The sequence below is a fragment of the Carlito syrichta genome, unplaced genomic scaffold, assembly GCF_000164805.1.
Source record: "Carlito syrichta isolate Samal-C Ts95f unplaced genomic scaffold, Tarsius_syrichta-2.0.1 Scaffold73452, whole genome shotgun sequence".
NCBI classification, from domain to species: domain Eukaryota; kingdom Metazoa; phylum Chordata; class Mammalia; order Primates; family Tarsiidae; genus Carlito; species Carlito syrichta.
The window spans coordinates 234,177-250,798 of record NW_007017548.1 but is presented as its reverse complement, the minus strand read 5'-3'; positions in this window follow the sequence as shown (position 1 = coordinate 250,798).

The following is a 16,622-nucleotide window of genomic DNA, read 5'->3' as shown; positions in this document are numbered from 1 at the left end:
TCCCCCTCTCGTAGCCCCAGCCTGGAAGCCTCTCACTGGGCTAGTATCATTTACGTAACCAGCACCCCCAGCCCTCCTCCTTCCCTGCTCCCGCTCCTCCCCGGGCTGGGGCGGTGCGCACCGAGCGCGCTCCAGCTGGTCCTGGAGCCGCCGCTCCTGCGATGTGCACAAGTCCCGCGATACTTGGCAGGCTCGGCCCCCAAGAGCAACCGTGGGGTGGGCTCCTCTCCCCGGAGGGCGCCTGGCGACCCCTGGCCACCTTGGAGCTCCGCAGCGCCCAAGCAGGCTTTCGTGCGCCTGCTTCGCCAATGCACCAGCGAGCCCCTTGAAGGGGAGCTGGAGCATCAGCAGATGCCCTCGGGGAAAGAGCCAGCAACCGCACCCTTGCCGTCGGCTCTCCAGGGGAGAAACACTGTGGGGAACTTGAGGTTTCGGCGCGCTTGGCCAGAAAGGACAGAGTTTGACCTCTTGTCCGTCACAGTTCATACATCCCGACAGTATCCTAGTGCTCTGGTTGGCGACGGCTACTGCCACCGTACGCACTGTGAGAGAACTGGGGGGCCTGTCGCGCTTCGATGTGCTCTTAATATTACTTCAGACAGAGGTCAAGAAGAAAGTGGGGCTTACAATTTCTGTCTCACTCAGGAAGGTATAGTATTTAATACGCACTCACCTGGAAGTAACTGAACGCTTGCATGTCTAAGTTTAATATTAGTGTAGCAGAAAATCCATGATATTAAATGAAAATATATGAAAGAATTTTAGAACAATGCCTGGCACCAGGCACCAATTTAAGACCCAGACATTATTAACATCTGGAAGTCTTGTGCCCTATCCTCCACTGCCATGTGGGAGGAACTCTTCCAGGAAATTGGGATCGCTGAGTTAACGTGCCGCTTGGCCATTTATTCATGGTTGTGTCTTGGTTAGTTTTAGTCCTTCATTCTCAGTTTTCCTATTTGTAAGAAGGGGTGGCAGGGTTTTTTTTTTTTCTCATAGTGTCACTTCGCGTGTCTTATGGGTTTTTTTGGCAGAATTGGGAGAGGATATGACAGCCACTTCAAAAATATTGAGCCACATTTTACAAACATATGATACTATTAATTATACTCTACTATGTCAATGACATTCTTGATTATACTCATGAAAGACAATTTCTAGAGATATTATCTTTATATCTTTTCATGATTCAATTACCATTTAAATTTATGTGATAATAACTATATTACTATCTCCTCCCACATTGTCCTCCCTACCCCACCATCAATTATGGAACATCTATCAGAGATGCTACTGTGCATGTGTGAGTACACAGCCCCACTCATATCAGGGACACTTGAATTTCTCTCTACTGCTCCCTCTAGTGAGTTCCAGTTCTGCCATCAGAACTTCTGCAATGCCATGCTGAGAAATGTCAACAGGTAAAAGATTGAGGGGCTAATACTTTCTAGTCATGTATTCTTGAAAAACAAATAAGTCCCCGTCCTTCCTTTCTTCTTCTCTATAAAAAAGGACCAATGTCATTTTGCAATCTTTGTAGTACTATTTCTTAAGCAAAAATTATAAATCTAGTTGATAAAAGTTATATGATTCCTCTTTTCCCCATGATTGTTTGGATATTGACATAGTCACAAAGTTCTCTCTAGGAAGTATTAGATTTTGCTGCATCATAAGACTTACTGGTCCAAAACAACAAACATTTAAATTTCTCAAGCCTCTGTGTGTTTTCTGGGATGTTTTCTGCCCTGGCTAGCTCAGTTTGGTTTAGAGGTCTAGGATAACCTCACTCGCCTGTCTGGTGCTTGGCTAGTTTATTAGCCAGAGGTGGGACTCAGGTTTATTCAATGTGGCCTGTCTTCTTTCCTTCAATGAGCTAGCAGAAATGGTAGTTGCAGGATTCTAAAAAGCAATATGGGAGTGCAGGCTCCAGTGTGGGACACTTTTCAAGGTTCTGCTGACACATATTTGCCAATGTCTCATTAGCCCAAGGAAGTCATATGGACCAACCATAGCTCATAAAGCCTATGTCTCAATGGGAAAAAAATGGGAAGTCACATTGCAGGAGGAACACACACACAAATGAGAAGCATTGGAGGCAACTTTTGCAGTCTACCATAGTTTTTTAATTACAGTGAATAAAAAATGATTTATAGTGAATAAATCTGGTGGATATAAGCTCAACCAAGTGATCAAGGCTAAAATCACCATTAACATGATAAGCCTCATAATGTGATGTACTAAGAAGTGCATAATATTACTTATTTGGCATTCCAGACAAAAATGCATAATTGAATGTAATTACGGGGAAACAAAGACAAACACAAATTAAAGAAAATTCTACAAAATATCTTTTCTGTACTTTTCATAAAATGACTCTGTGATGAGAGCCAAAGAAAAGCTAAGGAACTGTTTCAGACTAGAGGTGATTAAAAGGACATGACTACTAAATGCAATGTATTATATAGAATTGGATAGTGAACTGAGAAAGACATCCATAAAGGATATTATTGAGACAAGTAGAGAAATAAAAATAAAAGTTATAATATCTGACGTATAGGCCTTTTATTTATGATAAACTGCAGTTACTTTTGCACCAATAGTAAATATCCTAATTTTAATCATTTTACTTTGATTATATATGAGATAGTCCTCAATCTTAAAAATACATAATAAAATACTTTATGGTTCAAATGGCAAAGAGATTGTAATTTATTCAGAAATACCTATAGAAAGAACGATGAAACAAATATGACAACCTTTTACTGTTGATAAATTTGGGTGAAGGATATATGTTAGTTCAAAATTATTTTGTAGTAATTTTGCAACATTTATTTAAATTTGAATACTTTTATAAAAATGAAGGGGGAAATCTTTACTTTTTTCAAATAAAAAACTAGGAATTTATCTTCAATCAAAGAGGCCTTTGCTTATATAAATGAGATGACCAACTTTGCACAATAAATTGGCTATAAGGCATATAGTGACTTAGATGGAGAATATACTAAAGACAGTGATACAAGCTTAGCAGCTACAATTGCCCATTTTCTGATTAACCAACGTCCAAATTTTAATGGAAAATAAAGGGTGAGATAGATATATCTTGCTGAAATTAAATTGTCAGGTTTTAACAAATTATTAGGAATAAAGAAGAAGAAAAAAGCATTATATCACTTTAAGAGTTTAAGACTGGATGAGTAGGATAATGGAGATGCCATTACTAAGAAAAATAGAAAGCAAGAACTTTATTTCCTAAATGAAATCTAATCATATTTCTTTCTAATTATACTCTGTCAGTGGCTCCTCTTTGCTTTTAAGAAACAGTCTAAAAATCTCTATCAAGTGCCACAACCACCTTTATAATCTAGGTCTCTGCTTACCTTTTCAGTACTTACAATGAGCCAAGTACCGAGACTTTGCTTACAATGGGCTAACCATAGGGGTAGGTGTTGAAGAGAGAAGGGAAGTAAAACCTGCCCTCATGGAAGTTAGAGTTTAGTCATTTATCCAGTAAACATATAATGAGTGCTTAGAGCATGGCAATTATTTGTGAGGCACTGAGAATACAGCAACAAGCAAAAAACACAAAGGTCCTGCTTTTGTGAATACTACATTTTAGTGAGGTATATCCTAAACAAATAAACAAGTACCCGTATCAGTATATATGCTATCAGTAAGCAAGTATGTACTTAAGTCAGGTGATAATAAATTCTAGAAGAAAATTGAAACAAGCTAAGAGCAGAGTTTTCCAACTAGTGTACCACAAATGGTTATAGATATACCATGATATATTCATCACTTGTCAAAAGAAGCAAGTAGTGTGACATCAAGTTGTTGAGTTCATAGTCAGCTAGCCTCTGGTCTTAAGAAGCTTGTTAAGGGCTTGGGAGAGTAAGGCAGTTGGACCAGAATTTCTAGTGGGAATAGTTTTAGCTAATAACCCAGAGCTTTATCAATGTAAATATCAGATAATACTATTCCACAAACATTGATTTGTTATTTAATGGTAGCCATGTCAGCTACAGATTGGCTGTTCTAATAATGCATGGGCATTCTTCAAATGTAACTTTATCATTATGTTGAATTGATTTGCTGAAATCTATTTAGAACCAACAAAATAAAAAGATAAATTAGTGAAAGACAAGTAGAGCTGATATATTTTAAATACCATTTTAACTGATATAAATATTTGGTTATAAAAGTAAATGTTTAAAATCATTTCCACCTACTTGTGCAAACAACTTTTCTCACTCTTTATAATTAACACCTATTATACCATCATTAAAATGTCATGATCAGGAAATGTTATAGCTATTTCAAGCATAAAAATCTGTTGTTAAAATATTGAGTTCATGAAAGCAAGATCTCATTAAAATATTTTTAAAGAATTTATTTGGAAGTTTTATATGATTCAACTTACCTTTAATATATCTTTCTAATGGTACTGTAACAATGTAAAGAAAATATAATTAACTTTTAACTAAGCTTCACATTGATACACTAAAATTTGCGCTAGTTTGTCTCCTGATCCAGGAAGCTCCATATCATTTGCGCCTAACATAGTGGCAAATTTACATCTTTCCATACTTGTGTTATTGGTGTCTGTTTTCTCTGCTATGTAGTGGGATATATGAGAGAAAACATAGGCTTTTGTATATATGAAGAGGTGGTTTTGTAGCTTTTTTCAAAGCACAGTACCATTTGTATAGTAAACTTCAGTTGAATGGATAAGTTTATCAACAGTTAAACCTTTCCTGTAAATCTTTCTGTGTTTTACCTTCCCTTTTTCCTACTAGATCTTTGCTTTCCATGTTTGGAATTATTGATTTAGCAATAACCACTCCTGTCGAAATAGGAAAATCACCTAATTTTCAGTGTTCAATGACTTTTCAGTACCACGGAGAGCAACAAGTAACTGTCTGCCAAGCAAAGTTATGGTATCAACAGCATGACTGCTATTTAGCATATATTGACAGAAAAAAGAAAATATATAAAGTAGGAAAATGTGGGGGGAAATTACTATACTACTGTTCAGAATTCATAAACAGAGATAAGTAGATAGATGGAAAGCAGGACAATGTGGAACAGTATTGGCATTCACTTAAAGAAATGTGTTTTTACTGTCACATAACTGCTCTGTAAAACCTCAAATCAAAAGGTAAATATGAAGTGATATTATGTGCCATCAGAGGTCAAAGAAAGAAGCAATTATGCATTCACAATCTTAATAGTTTTTCATTTACGTGTACCATATGAGCATGCCTCTTTTTGAAGATGAACCATAGCTAGACAGGGACTGTATCATAGTTTCCCAGGACTGAGTAAAATATCTGGCACATAGTAGTAGGTTGTCATTTATTCATTAAATATATGTACTAAACTGTATTATCCTATCAAGAATATTTTATTTTCTTATTAAAATTTATGAATAATTCATTAGACTGGAAAAACTATTTTCATACATAAGAATCGAATACTTTGCTATTTAATTTTGAACATTAATGTCCATCAAAAATAACTCTATAGAAGGCAAGTTTTATTGACTTTCATTTGGACTTTATTTTAAAGATGTATTTAAAATATATCCCTCTTGTATGAACGATTTTCTAGTGTTTTATTTAGTTCTTTGAAGCTTTACTCATAACCTCAGCATACAAGTGGTAACAACCACAAAATATTTTATCTAACATATAGCTTATATCTGACTCACTCTATATAAGACAATAGCTGTTACATCTGTGCATTGATGTCTTATAAAGTTAGAATGAGTCAGATAGTGAACAAAGTATGAAAGCTACTATTTTTAAATGTAAGTATTTAAAAATATTCCCAGAATCATATTAGATTTTCATCTTAAGCTTCATTTTGCTTCACCAATTCCACTCAAAGCAATTATTTATATTGCAACACAATGTACAAAGTGTATATGTACTGGACAAGAAAATGTAAGTAGGCAACCTCATAAATTATTAAATGTTTAGCAGGGAACAAGAAGTAGAAAGTATTAAGTGCAGTGTCATAAATTTTGGACCTGGACTGTATCTAAATATCTGGTGAGGGTTTGGGGGAAAAAGGTTTATTTCACTTTAAATTTCCCTGTGTTGCTAAGTTGATCTGAAGAGGCATTTTTCTCAACACTAAGTGACAGAAGAATGATTCATCCAATAGGATAGTTGACTACTATTAACTGTGAGGAGTCAAGTGAAACTTAGCTAAATAATTTTTTTAAATTTCACTTTATTTTGAAAGATTAGAAGTTCATATTATACTATAGATTAAATATAAAAGATAGTCTATTATTAGGATTTTTCATTAACCAGAAATGCTTAATAGTCCATATATTTAGATATAGGTTGCGATTATTTGATGATATATATAAAGGACCATACTATATAAAAATATATTATATATATTTCTCTTTAAAACTATGAAACATTTCACAAATGTGAAGTACAGTAAGATAGGAATAATAGTAAAACTTAACATTAATAACAAGAAAAATTATGGAACATTTAAACAATAGGCACCATGCTTCTAAGTTTACTAGTATTAGGGAATAGATGTAGCAATGTTTTGAAGTACTGTATTCAAAATAGTCATTAGTATAATGCAAAAATAATGAAGTCTGTTAGCCAAAAAGAACATAGTGATTGAATCTTTATGAAGAATTCTATAAACATAGGATTGGGCCTTTCACAATTTATAGTGTAAAATATCAAGAATTATTCAAATTTATAAGAACATAGAGATGAAAACATTTAAGTGTATCTTTGTCCCAGGGATATGCAAAAGAGTTATGCAAGATTCTTTACTGACTTTTAGTTATATCAATTTGACTGACATCTTTGTGCTGCGTCTATGAACAAAAGGTCATTATGTGTGTATGTGTGTGTGAATCTGTGAATTGTAGCACAATTCATTTTTATAAAGTGAATCCTAAGAGTAAGTGTATAATTATTATAAGACTCTTGAATATGAAAAGTAAACTTTTATAACTACCTCTCATTGCGCTAAGTATGTCATGTGATGTATATGATGTTATATATTTTTTTAGCATTCTTCAGCACTGAACAATGAAAACTTTTAGTGGTTAAAAATTAAAAACTAAAAACAGTACTTCCTCCCCCAAATCTGCAAACCAAGTAGACTGCAGATTTGGGGGAGAAAGTATTAGATTTAGAACATTGATATAAGACCTAGTATCATGGCCCCTAGGCACCCATTAAGGAAAGGAAAGCACAGAAAGAGCAAACTGTACTCATGTCAGCTTTCCAAAACTGGTGCTTCTGCTTCTATTTTCATCACAAACCATTTAAAATAGTATATAAAAAAACACTCTCATATTCATTCACTAACCTATACAAAGTAGTTGTTTGTTTTTGTTTTTGTTTTTCATTTACATATCATCATCCTTATCAGGCCCTGGGTCTTCAAAGAAACTATAGACTTTAAAGTAAAACAGACATGGACAAATTATCCAGTTCCGTCACTTAATAGCTATATTACCTTGTATATGTAGCCTTCTGAGAAATATCACTTTGTTGGTAAAATGAGTATACAGTATGTGCCATAATAGATGTTTTGAGAAAAAAAGTATGCAGTGCATGAAGGTCCTCTAGTATATTACCTAGCCCATATTAGTACTCAGTACTCAATAAATGATGGAAATTTCTATGTCCCTGTATTTTTAAAGGAACTGTTGTCAGCTATAAAATATAATGGAGGGCTGGGTTCAGTGGCTCAGCCTGAAGTGTCAGCACTTTGGGAAGCTGAGGAGAGTGAATTGCCTTAGCCAGCAGGTTCAAAACCAGCCCTGGCAACTTGGCAAGACCTCATCTCTACAATAAATCAAAAATATTTGATTTAAATAAATTTTAAAATATTCCCAGAATCATACTAGATTTTCATCTTAAGCTTCATTTTGCTTCACCAATTTCACTCAAAGCCTGGCATGGTAGCATGTGCCTGTAGTTCTGGCAACTTGGCAGACTGAGGCGGAAGGATCACTGGAGTCCAGCAGGCCAATGCTGGGATGGCTATGAGTGTGCCACTGCACTCCAGCCTGGGCAACAAAGTGAGACTTCAACTAAAAAAATAAATAAATAACTATATATAATAAAGTTTTAAGGTGGATCTAGGAAGATGTTTTTTGCTCCATGCCATGGGGAGAGTTTAGGTGCAGGAATCTAGGTGATCAACACTCTTCAGATACATATGACTGCTCTAACTGCTTCACGTCTGCTTAAATCCCTAGACTCGGTAACGGTCCCAACTTAGCTTCTGCCCTAGACCTAATAACTGCCTGTATTATTTCCATTTGTGCTCATGTGTGGGCATAATACACACAGGTACACCTGAGCGCACCATATGTACACAGATTCTCACTTAAAATGTGAACTCCATGAACTTTTGTCTCATTGGTCATAGAAATATTACTGATAGATAAGAACTGAATGCCTACCACTTAATGAAGGCCAATAAATAACCTGAGTCATCATATAGTTCTATATTTTTCTCTCCTCAATAACCATTTTATATCAGAACTGGTTCTTTATCAGTCTTTTCATTATCAACCTTTTTAATGACCTTCTTGTTAAGCAATGGCTGCTCATCTCTGAAGATTATCTTGCCAACAACCAATTGCTAACCCTTCATAAGCTTTGCATATAGTAGAAGAGAATAGAACTCAACCAATTTAGTCCTAAATAAATAAACAATTATACCCAAATTATACCACTCTATTTGTTTGTCCTGAAGTTTGCTTAGCAAATGCTAGCAAATTCAAAGGTGTCCTAAAATGGCTAAGATGTGAATAAGAAGGAACAGGAATAGAAGCATGATCTGTTTGTGAGGACCCATGGCACTTTAATAATAACTCCAACATTTTGCAAATTCAGAACTTTTCTTTACAAGGATTATGGAAGATAACTTCCATTTTATCACAACATTTTGCTTTTGTCATCCCAGTTTCCAGAGTTTCAGCAGAAAGTATAAAATCCCTGAATAAAATAATGTCTTTGAAAGCAATTTACTTCTCCATTATAAGAAGTGGTTTATCTAGGACTTCTTTCTTCCACTTAAAAAGTCTACCTTTTAACAAATGAGTATTTGTTATCAGTGCTAATGGAAAGAGGGACCCATTTTATAATATGACTTATGAGCCTCACCTGTGATATACCGTCCTATAAAATTATTTGAATAGGATTCTAAACCAATTGTTCTGACTATTAATACTGCATAGTATTGCAGCATTTACTACAATGCTTTGCAAAGGCTTCCATTAAAAAGTATAGAAGCAATGACTTCTAATATTTAAATAAATTTATACTCTTTAACCCTAAATTCAGATTAATATTTTAATAATATTTAGACAGTACTTTTCAATTTGTATTTCATAACCACTATAGTTCAGGTCAATATCCATTTTTGCTTTGTTTTTCCCCTAATGTTAAGCAAAGTTGGACAATGTTTCACTTGTCTCTTTCTTTTACTAATTATTAACCTCTCATATTTTGAGACAAATATTTTTTAAATAGCCATAAAACACCTCATTGAGGTTAAAAGAATACCAGTCAGTTTCCTATTTGTCTCCTCCAGTGTAATATATATTTATCAAAAATTTTGTCATTTGTTTAAAGTCACATTATCATCATACTTGCTCTTTTAAATCATTTTTCATTTTTTAAGAATCAGAAAAGAAAAGAAAGAAGGAAGGAAGGAAGGAAGGAAGGAAGGAAGGAAGGAAGGAAGGAAGGAAGGAAGCCAACATCAAAAAGCGTAAAGTAAAGAGAGATTGAGCCAGAACCTGGCTTCAGACTCATTTATTTATGGAGAAAAGACCTAACTACAAAGAGCAGTCAAAAGGGTTGGATTAGTCAGTATTCTTGTAACACAATGACTCCAGACAAAAATCTAATTTTGTGTAAGTGTGTCTTCTGTTAGGAAGCAACACAAAAGTAAGTATTCAGACATTAGAAAATTAGGATATTCTACATTTAAAATGTTGATATCTGACTTCTCTTAGAAATTGGAAGATCTAGAGAAATTGAACTCACATTGCCAAATGCAAAATGGAGCCATTCACTGGACCAAGGAGCCATTGTTTCTCACATGGATTATTGTATAAAATTCCCCTCTCGTCCCAGGGGATAAGTTCCAAATTCCTAGTGGATGCCCGAAACAGCAGATAGTACCAAACTCTACACCATGTAAGCTATGTTTTTTCCTATATATGCATACTGATGATAAAGTGTAATTTATAAAGTAGGCATATTAAGAGATTAATAGCACAAACTAATAAACAGAATAATGATAACAAATACTGTAATAAATGCGTGAATTTGGTCTCTTTCTCAAAATATCTTATTGTTCTGTAGTTAACTAATTTTGGACTATGGTTATCTGAGGGTAACTTAAACTGTGGGTAAAGCGGGACTACTGTGATCTTGTTCTGTCTCTAGCCTCACTCTCCTTGAAACTATTCTCAATAAAGTCGCTGAACTGACCCCAATAAACCCAAGTTAGATACATCACCACTCTTCTCAAAACTCTGTGCATCTCTACATCTCACGGAGCTTAAAAATCAAGGGTATTTCAGTGACCTATCTGACCCTTTCTCACTCTGCCTTAGTCACAGTGGCACCCTGCCATTTCTCAAATAGTTCAAGCATGCTTGTGCCTTAGATTCTTTGCATTTTCTGTCCCCTCTGCCTGTAATGCATGTACCCTAGATACTTGCTCTTATGTTAAAGTCTTGCCTTAAATATAATCTCAATGAAAACTACCCACTTCATTTAATACCACATTCCTGATACTCCTTTCTCCCTTTCCCATTTGATTTTTCTCCATCATTACCACCATCTACAGACTTTACTTATATATTTATCCTCCCCATTCCCCTTATAATATAAGCAATTTTATATCGTGTATCTCTGTATATTTTACTTGTTATATCCTGTGTTCTAAGAATCATACCTGGTACATGGAACCCTAATCTATAAATTGTTCTGAATGAACAAGTGACAGATAGGATTATTTTTCCCATTTAGCTAATAAAGAACTGGAAAGTAGAGTTATATCATTTGTCTAAGATCACATAGCTTTAAAAAATAAAATAAAAGTCTATATTCAAATCTCAATAGTCTATATCCACCAAGTTACAGATATATTAAGAAGAGGTATGTTATTTTCAAAGAAAACAAAGCAAAACAAACATTTCTGTATGGTGGTACAGAATATTCCTATGTGAATAAATATGCAAACTATTTTATTTTATGTTCATCACCCATCTGACCTTTGTAATATGGAAGATCTTGACCCTTGATCTAAGTAATGAAAACGGAGATGAAATCAATGTTTGCACTAGTGCTTTGACCCCATTCCTTACCCACAGTTGCCTCCTTGGTTCTTCTCAGTTTCCTTGGATTTGGGTTATCAACACTAAAGAGATATTTATTTGTAATTACAGTGACTTTCATTAGTTTCTTCAAATGTTAATTAACTTGCATCATGAAGTATAGCATAGAGAAAAGCTCACAAATCACGTGTGCATAGCTCTGTGAATATAATAAAGTGAATACATATTTATACCAGTGGTATGCTGGTAAATATATAACAACCCGCTCCTCCACCACGAAAAACAAAAACTCTTAGAAAAACTCAATTTTAATAGTGTAAATCCTCCCAGAATAGCTAATTTCAAGCTTCCAACTTGATGACCAAAATTTTGCAAAATTCAAAAATTTAAATCAATTATCACGCAAGCTGGTTGCGTGATAATTAATAGACACCAAGAAGTCCCATCATGATTTCATACTAATCACTACTTCTCACTTTCCCAAAGGTAATCATATCTTGATTTCAAGTATCTATTTTTGATCTTAATATAAAGGAATCAAAAATACTCTTTTGTATATGTTTTTCTTTGCTCAATTTTGTGTTTAGGAACTATATCTGTATGTTGCAAGTAGCAGCAGTTTATTCATTTTCAGTTCAGTATACTTTTCTATGCAGTACTATAATTTATAAATCTACTTTAGACATTTGGATTGTTTCTAGTCATTGGTTATTACAAATAATACTGTTATGAAAAATCTTATGCATATCCTTTGGTGAACACACATACTCATTAATGTGGTGTAGATTCCTAGGAGAAGAATTGCTAAATCAAAGTATATATTAACTTTATTAGAAACTGTCAAAAATTGTTCCAAAGTAATTGCATGAATTTGCACTACTATTCAGAGTGTTTGGAAAATCTAGTTTCTCCATATTTTCACCTAGACAAAGAATTTTCAGTGTTTTCATTTTATGCATTCTGGTCTGATGCATTGAGATTGTGCACATTTTCTTGCTTATTGAGCAATTTTGATATTCTTTTTTTTGTGAAGTGATCTATTCAAGACTTAGGTCCATTTATCTTTGAGTTAATTAATTTGTATAAACACACACACACACACACACACACACACACACATATTCTGAATAGTATACCTTTTGTTGGAAATATATATTAAACCATCTCTTCTTCCAATCTGGGACTTGCATTTTAATGCTGTTAATGGAATTATTTAATGAATAGAAGTTTCTTACTTTAAAGTCATTAAGTTGGTCTGGCTATCTACCTACATACATACCTACCATATAGCTTTTTTGTGTAATACCTGTCACAGCTTTATTGAGATTTAATTTATAACACAGCTCACCCACTTAAACTGTATAACACATAGTTTTTAGTGTATAGAGTTGTGTAATGATCACCACAACAAATTCCAGAACATTTTCATTACTCCAAAAATAAATTCCATATTTATTTGTAGTCACTCTCCACTTGCCCCCAAACTTTCCAAGCCTTCGAGAACCATAAATCTTTTTATCTGCATGTATTTGCCTATTCTGTCCTTTTCATATAAATTGAATTGTACAATATGTGGTCATCTGTGAGGCTCTTTTCATTTAGTATAATGTTTCCAAGGTTCATCGATGTTGTTCATACATCAACACTTATTCCCTTTTATAGTTGAATACTATTCAATTAGATAAATATGCCATATTTTATGAATTCACTTAGTCAATATTTAGTTTGTTTCCACTGTTTTTGTTATTATGAATAATACTGCTATGAACATTCACATATGAGTTTTCAGACATGTGTCTTCCTTTTTCATATACACCTAAGAATGAAATTGCTAGGTCACATGGTAACTGCATATTTCATATTTTGAGGAATTGTCAAAGCAGCTGTGCTATTTTATAATCCTACTAGCAATATATAAGGTTTATAATTTCTCTATATTCCTAACAATACTTATTACTATGTCTTTTTAATTATAGTCATTCTAATTGGTGTAAAGTGGTGTCTCAGGGCTTTGATTTGCATTTATTTGATGACTAATGGTGTTGAGCATTTTTCCATGTGCTTATTGACATTTGTAATCTTCTTTAGAGAAATGTCTTCTCAAGTCTTTTTCCCATTTTCTCATTTTTGTTTTGTTTTATTTCTTGACAGCAGATACTCTTACTGTTGTCCTGCCCATTGTGCCCTTTACAATGTATCTTTCCTTAGTAAATCTGCCTTTCTTAGTTCAAAATAAAAATAAAAAATTAGATTACTTTTATTACTGAGTTCTATGAGTTATCAGTCCTTTTTTTATGTTTAATGTGTTAGGTGTTCTGTTTAAGAATCTTTTCCTGTCACTAACATATAAAGATACTCTCTCATGCTAATTTCTAGGATCATATTACCTGTTATTTACATTTGACATTTGAATCTATTATATGTTGGAATTAATTTTTATGTATGCCGTGAATTAAGATTAACTTTTTCTATATGGATATTTCATTGATTTAGCACAATTATTAGGAAAACAATCTCTTTCCTATTGTTTCACATTTCAAACATTGTCACTAGTATATATGTGCATTTAATGTTCATATGCGTGTACACTTGTTTCTGCAAACTATATTATCACAAGATCATGTTTCTATACTTGATGTAATATAACAGTGTCAAAGTTAATGTACAATAATAATGCTTTAATTTCTGTAATACAAGTTGTCTATTTTTCTTTCTCTTTTCAAAATTAACCTGTCTATTTTGGTCCTTTCTATTTCTGTATACATTTTAGAATCAATGTGCCAATTTCCACCAAAAAATATACTTTGTTTTGTTTGAGTTAAATGGAAACCATAAATTAATTTGTGGAGAATTGATTTTGTAAAATGATGACCTTTTTTTACTTGCCTACTTAGTATACACTTTCATTTGTTATATTTTTCTCGTTTTTTAGATTGTTAGTTATAACTTTTTGTTTTGCTATTTTTGCAGATAATTTAAGGTTAATAGCATACATCTTCATCTTATCATGACCCACATTCAAATAATATTATACCATTTCACATACAGTATAAATCTTACAAAAATATACTTCATTTTGCTCCTCCCAGCCTTTCTGTTAATCTTGTCATATATTTTACTTCTTTATATGTTATAAATTTCACAACAAATTACAATAAGTTGTTCTTTTTTCTTTAAATATTCCATTATCTTAAGGGATTTGTTTAACTAAGAAAAATGATTACTAACATTTATCTACATATTTACAAATTCTAGTGTTCTTTATTCATTTTTATCGATGTACGTTCCTTCCCTCTCTACCTCCTTCTCTCCCTCCCTCCCTCCCTTCCTCCATTCCTTCCTTCCTTCTACAGGGTCTTGCTCTGTCATTCAGGCTGGAGCACAGTGTTCCAATCGTACTTCACTACAACCTCAAATTTCTAAGCTTAATTGATCCTCCAGCCTCAGTCTCCTAAGTAGCTAGGACTACAGGTGCAAACCACCAGGACTAGCTATTTTTGTAGAAATGGAATTTTGCTATGTTGCCCAGAGAGCTCTTGAATCCTGGCCTCAAGCTATTGCTGGGAATACAGATAGGTGCAGATTTCTCTCTAGTATCAGATTTTCTTCTTTCCTAAAGGACTTTCATTACCATTTTCTGTAGTCAAGGTCTTCTGGTAACTAATTGTTTTAGTTATTCTATGACTAAAAGACCTTATTTTATCTACTTTTTAAAGAAATATTTTTCTTGTTTGTAAAATTCAAGATTGATTGTTTTTCTTTCAGTATTTTAAATATATTGCTTCACCGTCTTAGGGCTTGAATTGTGGCTGACAAGAATTGTATTCTCATTTTCATCTTTGTCCTGTTTTGTAATGTGTCTTTTTTTCTGGATACATTTCACTTGTTTTAAACAACTTCATTATAGTAAACTATGGTGCGGTTTTTCTCTTTTCTCATGTGCTTGTGGTTGTTGAGATTCTTAACAAGTATGGGTTTCAATTTTCATTAAATATGCTAAATTTGTCATTATTTCTTCAATATATTTTCACCTCCCTCACTTTTATTTGAAGCTTGTAATTACACTAAGGCTACTTGAAGATGTCCCACCAATCCTAATGCTCCTTTCAGTTTTTTAGTCCTTCACCTCTCATATTATGTTTAGTTTCTGTTGCCATTCTTCAACTTTACTAACATTTCTTCCACATTGTCTGAAGATAATCTCATCTTGTGCATTTCTCATCTCAGCACTTTCAGTTCCCATCTCTAGATGTTTGATATGTGTCTTTCAAATATATTCTTTGTGTATGCTCAATCTTTCCTATAGTATTTTAAATATATGGAATAGTTCTAAAAATGTTATTATGTCCATGTTTACCAATTATTTATTGTTCATGTCTTTTCTATATCTGTTTTAACTGATTGATTATTCACATTACATAATTTCTTTGTGAAAAGATTTTCAAATATAGTTTCAATTACTTAATTAGGTATAAATGTTTCAGATTTTCTATTTTATGTTGTCTTCATTTGGGGGCAAGTTTTAAAGTTAAGAAAGATTGAGTATTTTTGTAAATTTTCACATTCATGACATATTTTTAAAAATTATTTTTTATATTATTCTTTGTATTACCTGAAAGATCTCTATTGATATTTATCTTTTCTAAAATCCCTGGTATTGGTAATTTGTATTTTTTTAAGCTTCTTGATAATCTTATCACACTAATTAGTATTTTCATAGAAGCAACTTTTGGTATTGTTGGTGTTGTCTATTTTTGTGTTTGCTTTCTACTCATTAATTTCTACTCATATGTATTACTTTCTATTTTTCTACTTCTTTCCATTTAATCTACTCTATTTTTCTGTCTTGAGGCAGAATCCTAGAGGTTGATTTTCAGTTTAAGATGAACACCTAGTGGTCACCTGAAAAGCCCTGCTTAAGGCTCTTTGTGTCCCTTCACTGGTGTTGTGGGCCCGTCTCCCAGTTTCTGAGTTCTTCCCTGCTAACAGTGTGTAGTTACAACCTTCTTTGGAGCATTACCTTCAGGGTACTAAAACGTTCTCACCACTATGAAAACCTATAAGTGCTGGGAAGTTTAAATTCCTCTGGTATAGCACATAGATTCCTCCAAATACCTTTTTTCCAGTATTTTGGCCCATCCCTTAGCTTCTGGCTTACCGTTGAGGTATTTTTGGGAGAATAGTTTTGGGAATACTTCAGCAGCCTTGACTCTTTGGAGAACTTGAAGTGCCTGGAAATTTACTTCTCCTTGAAACACTATAGTCAATT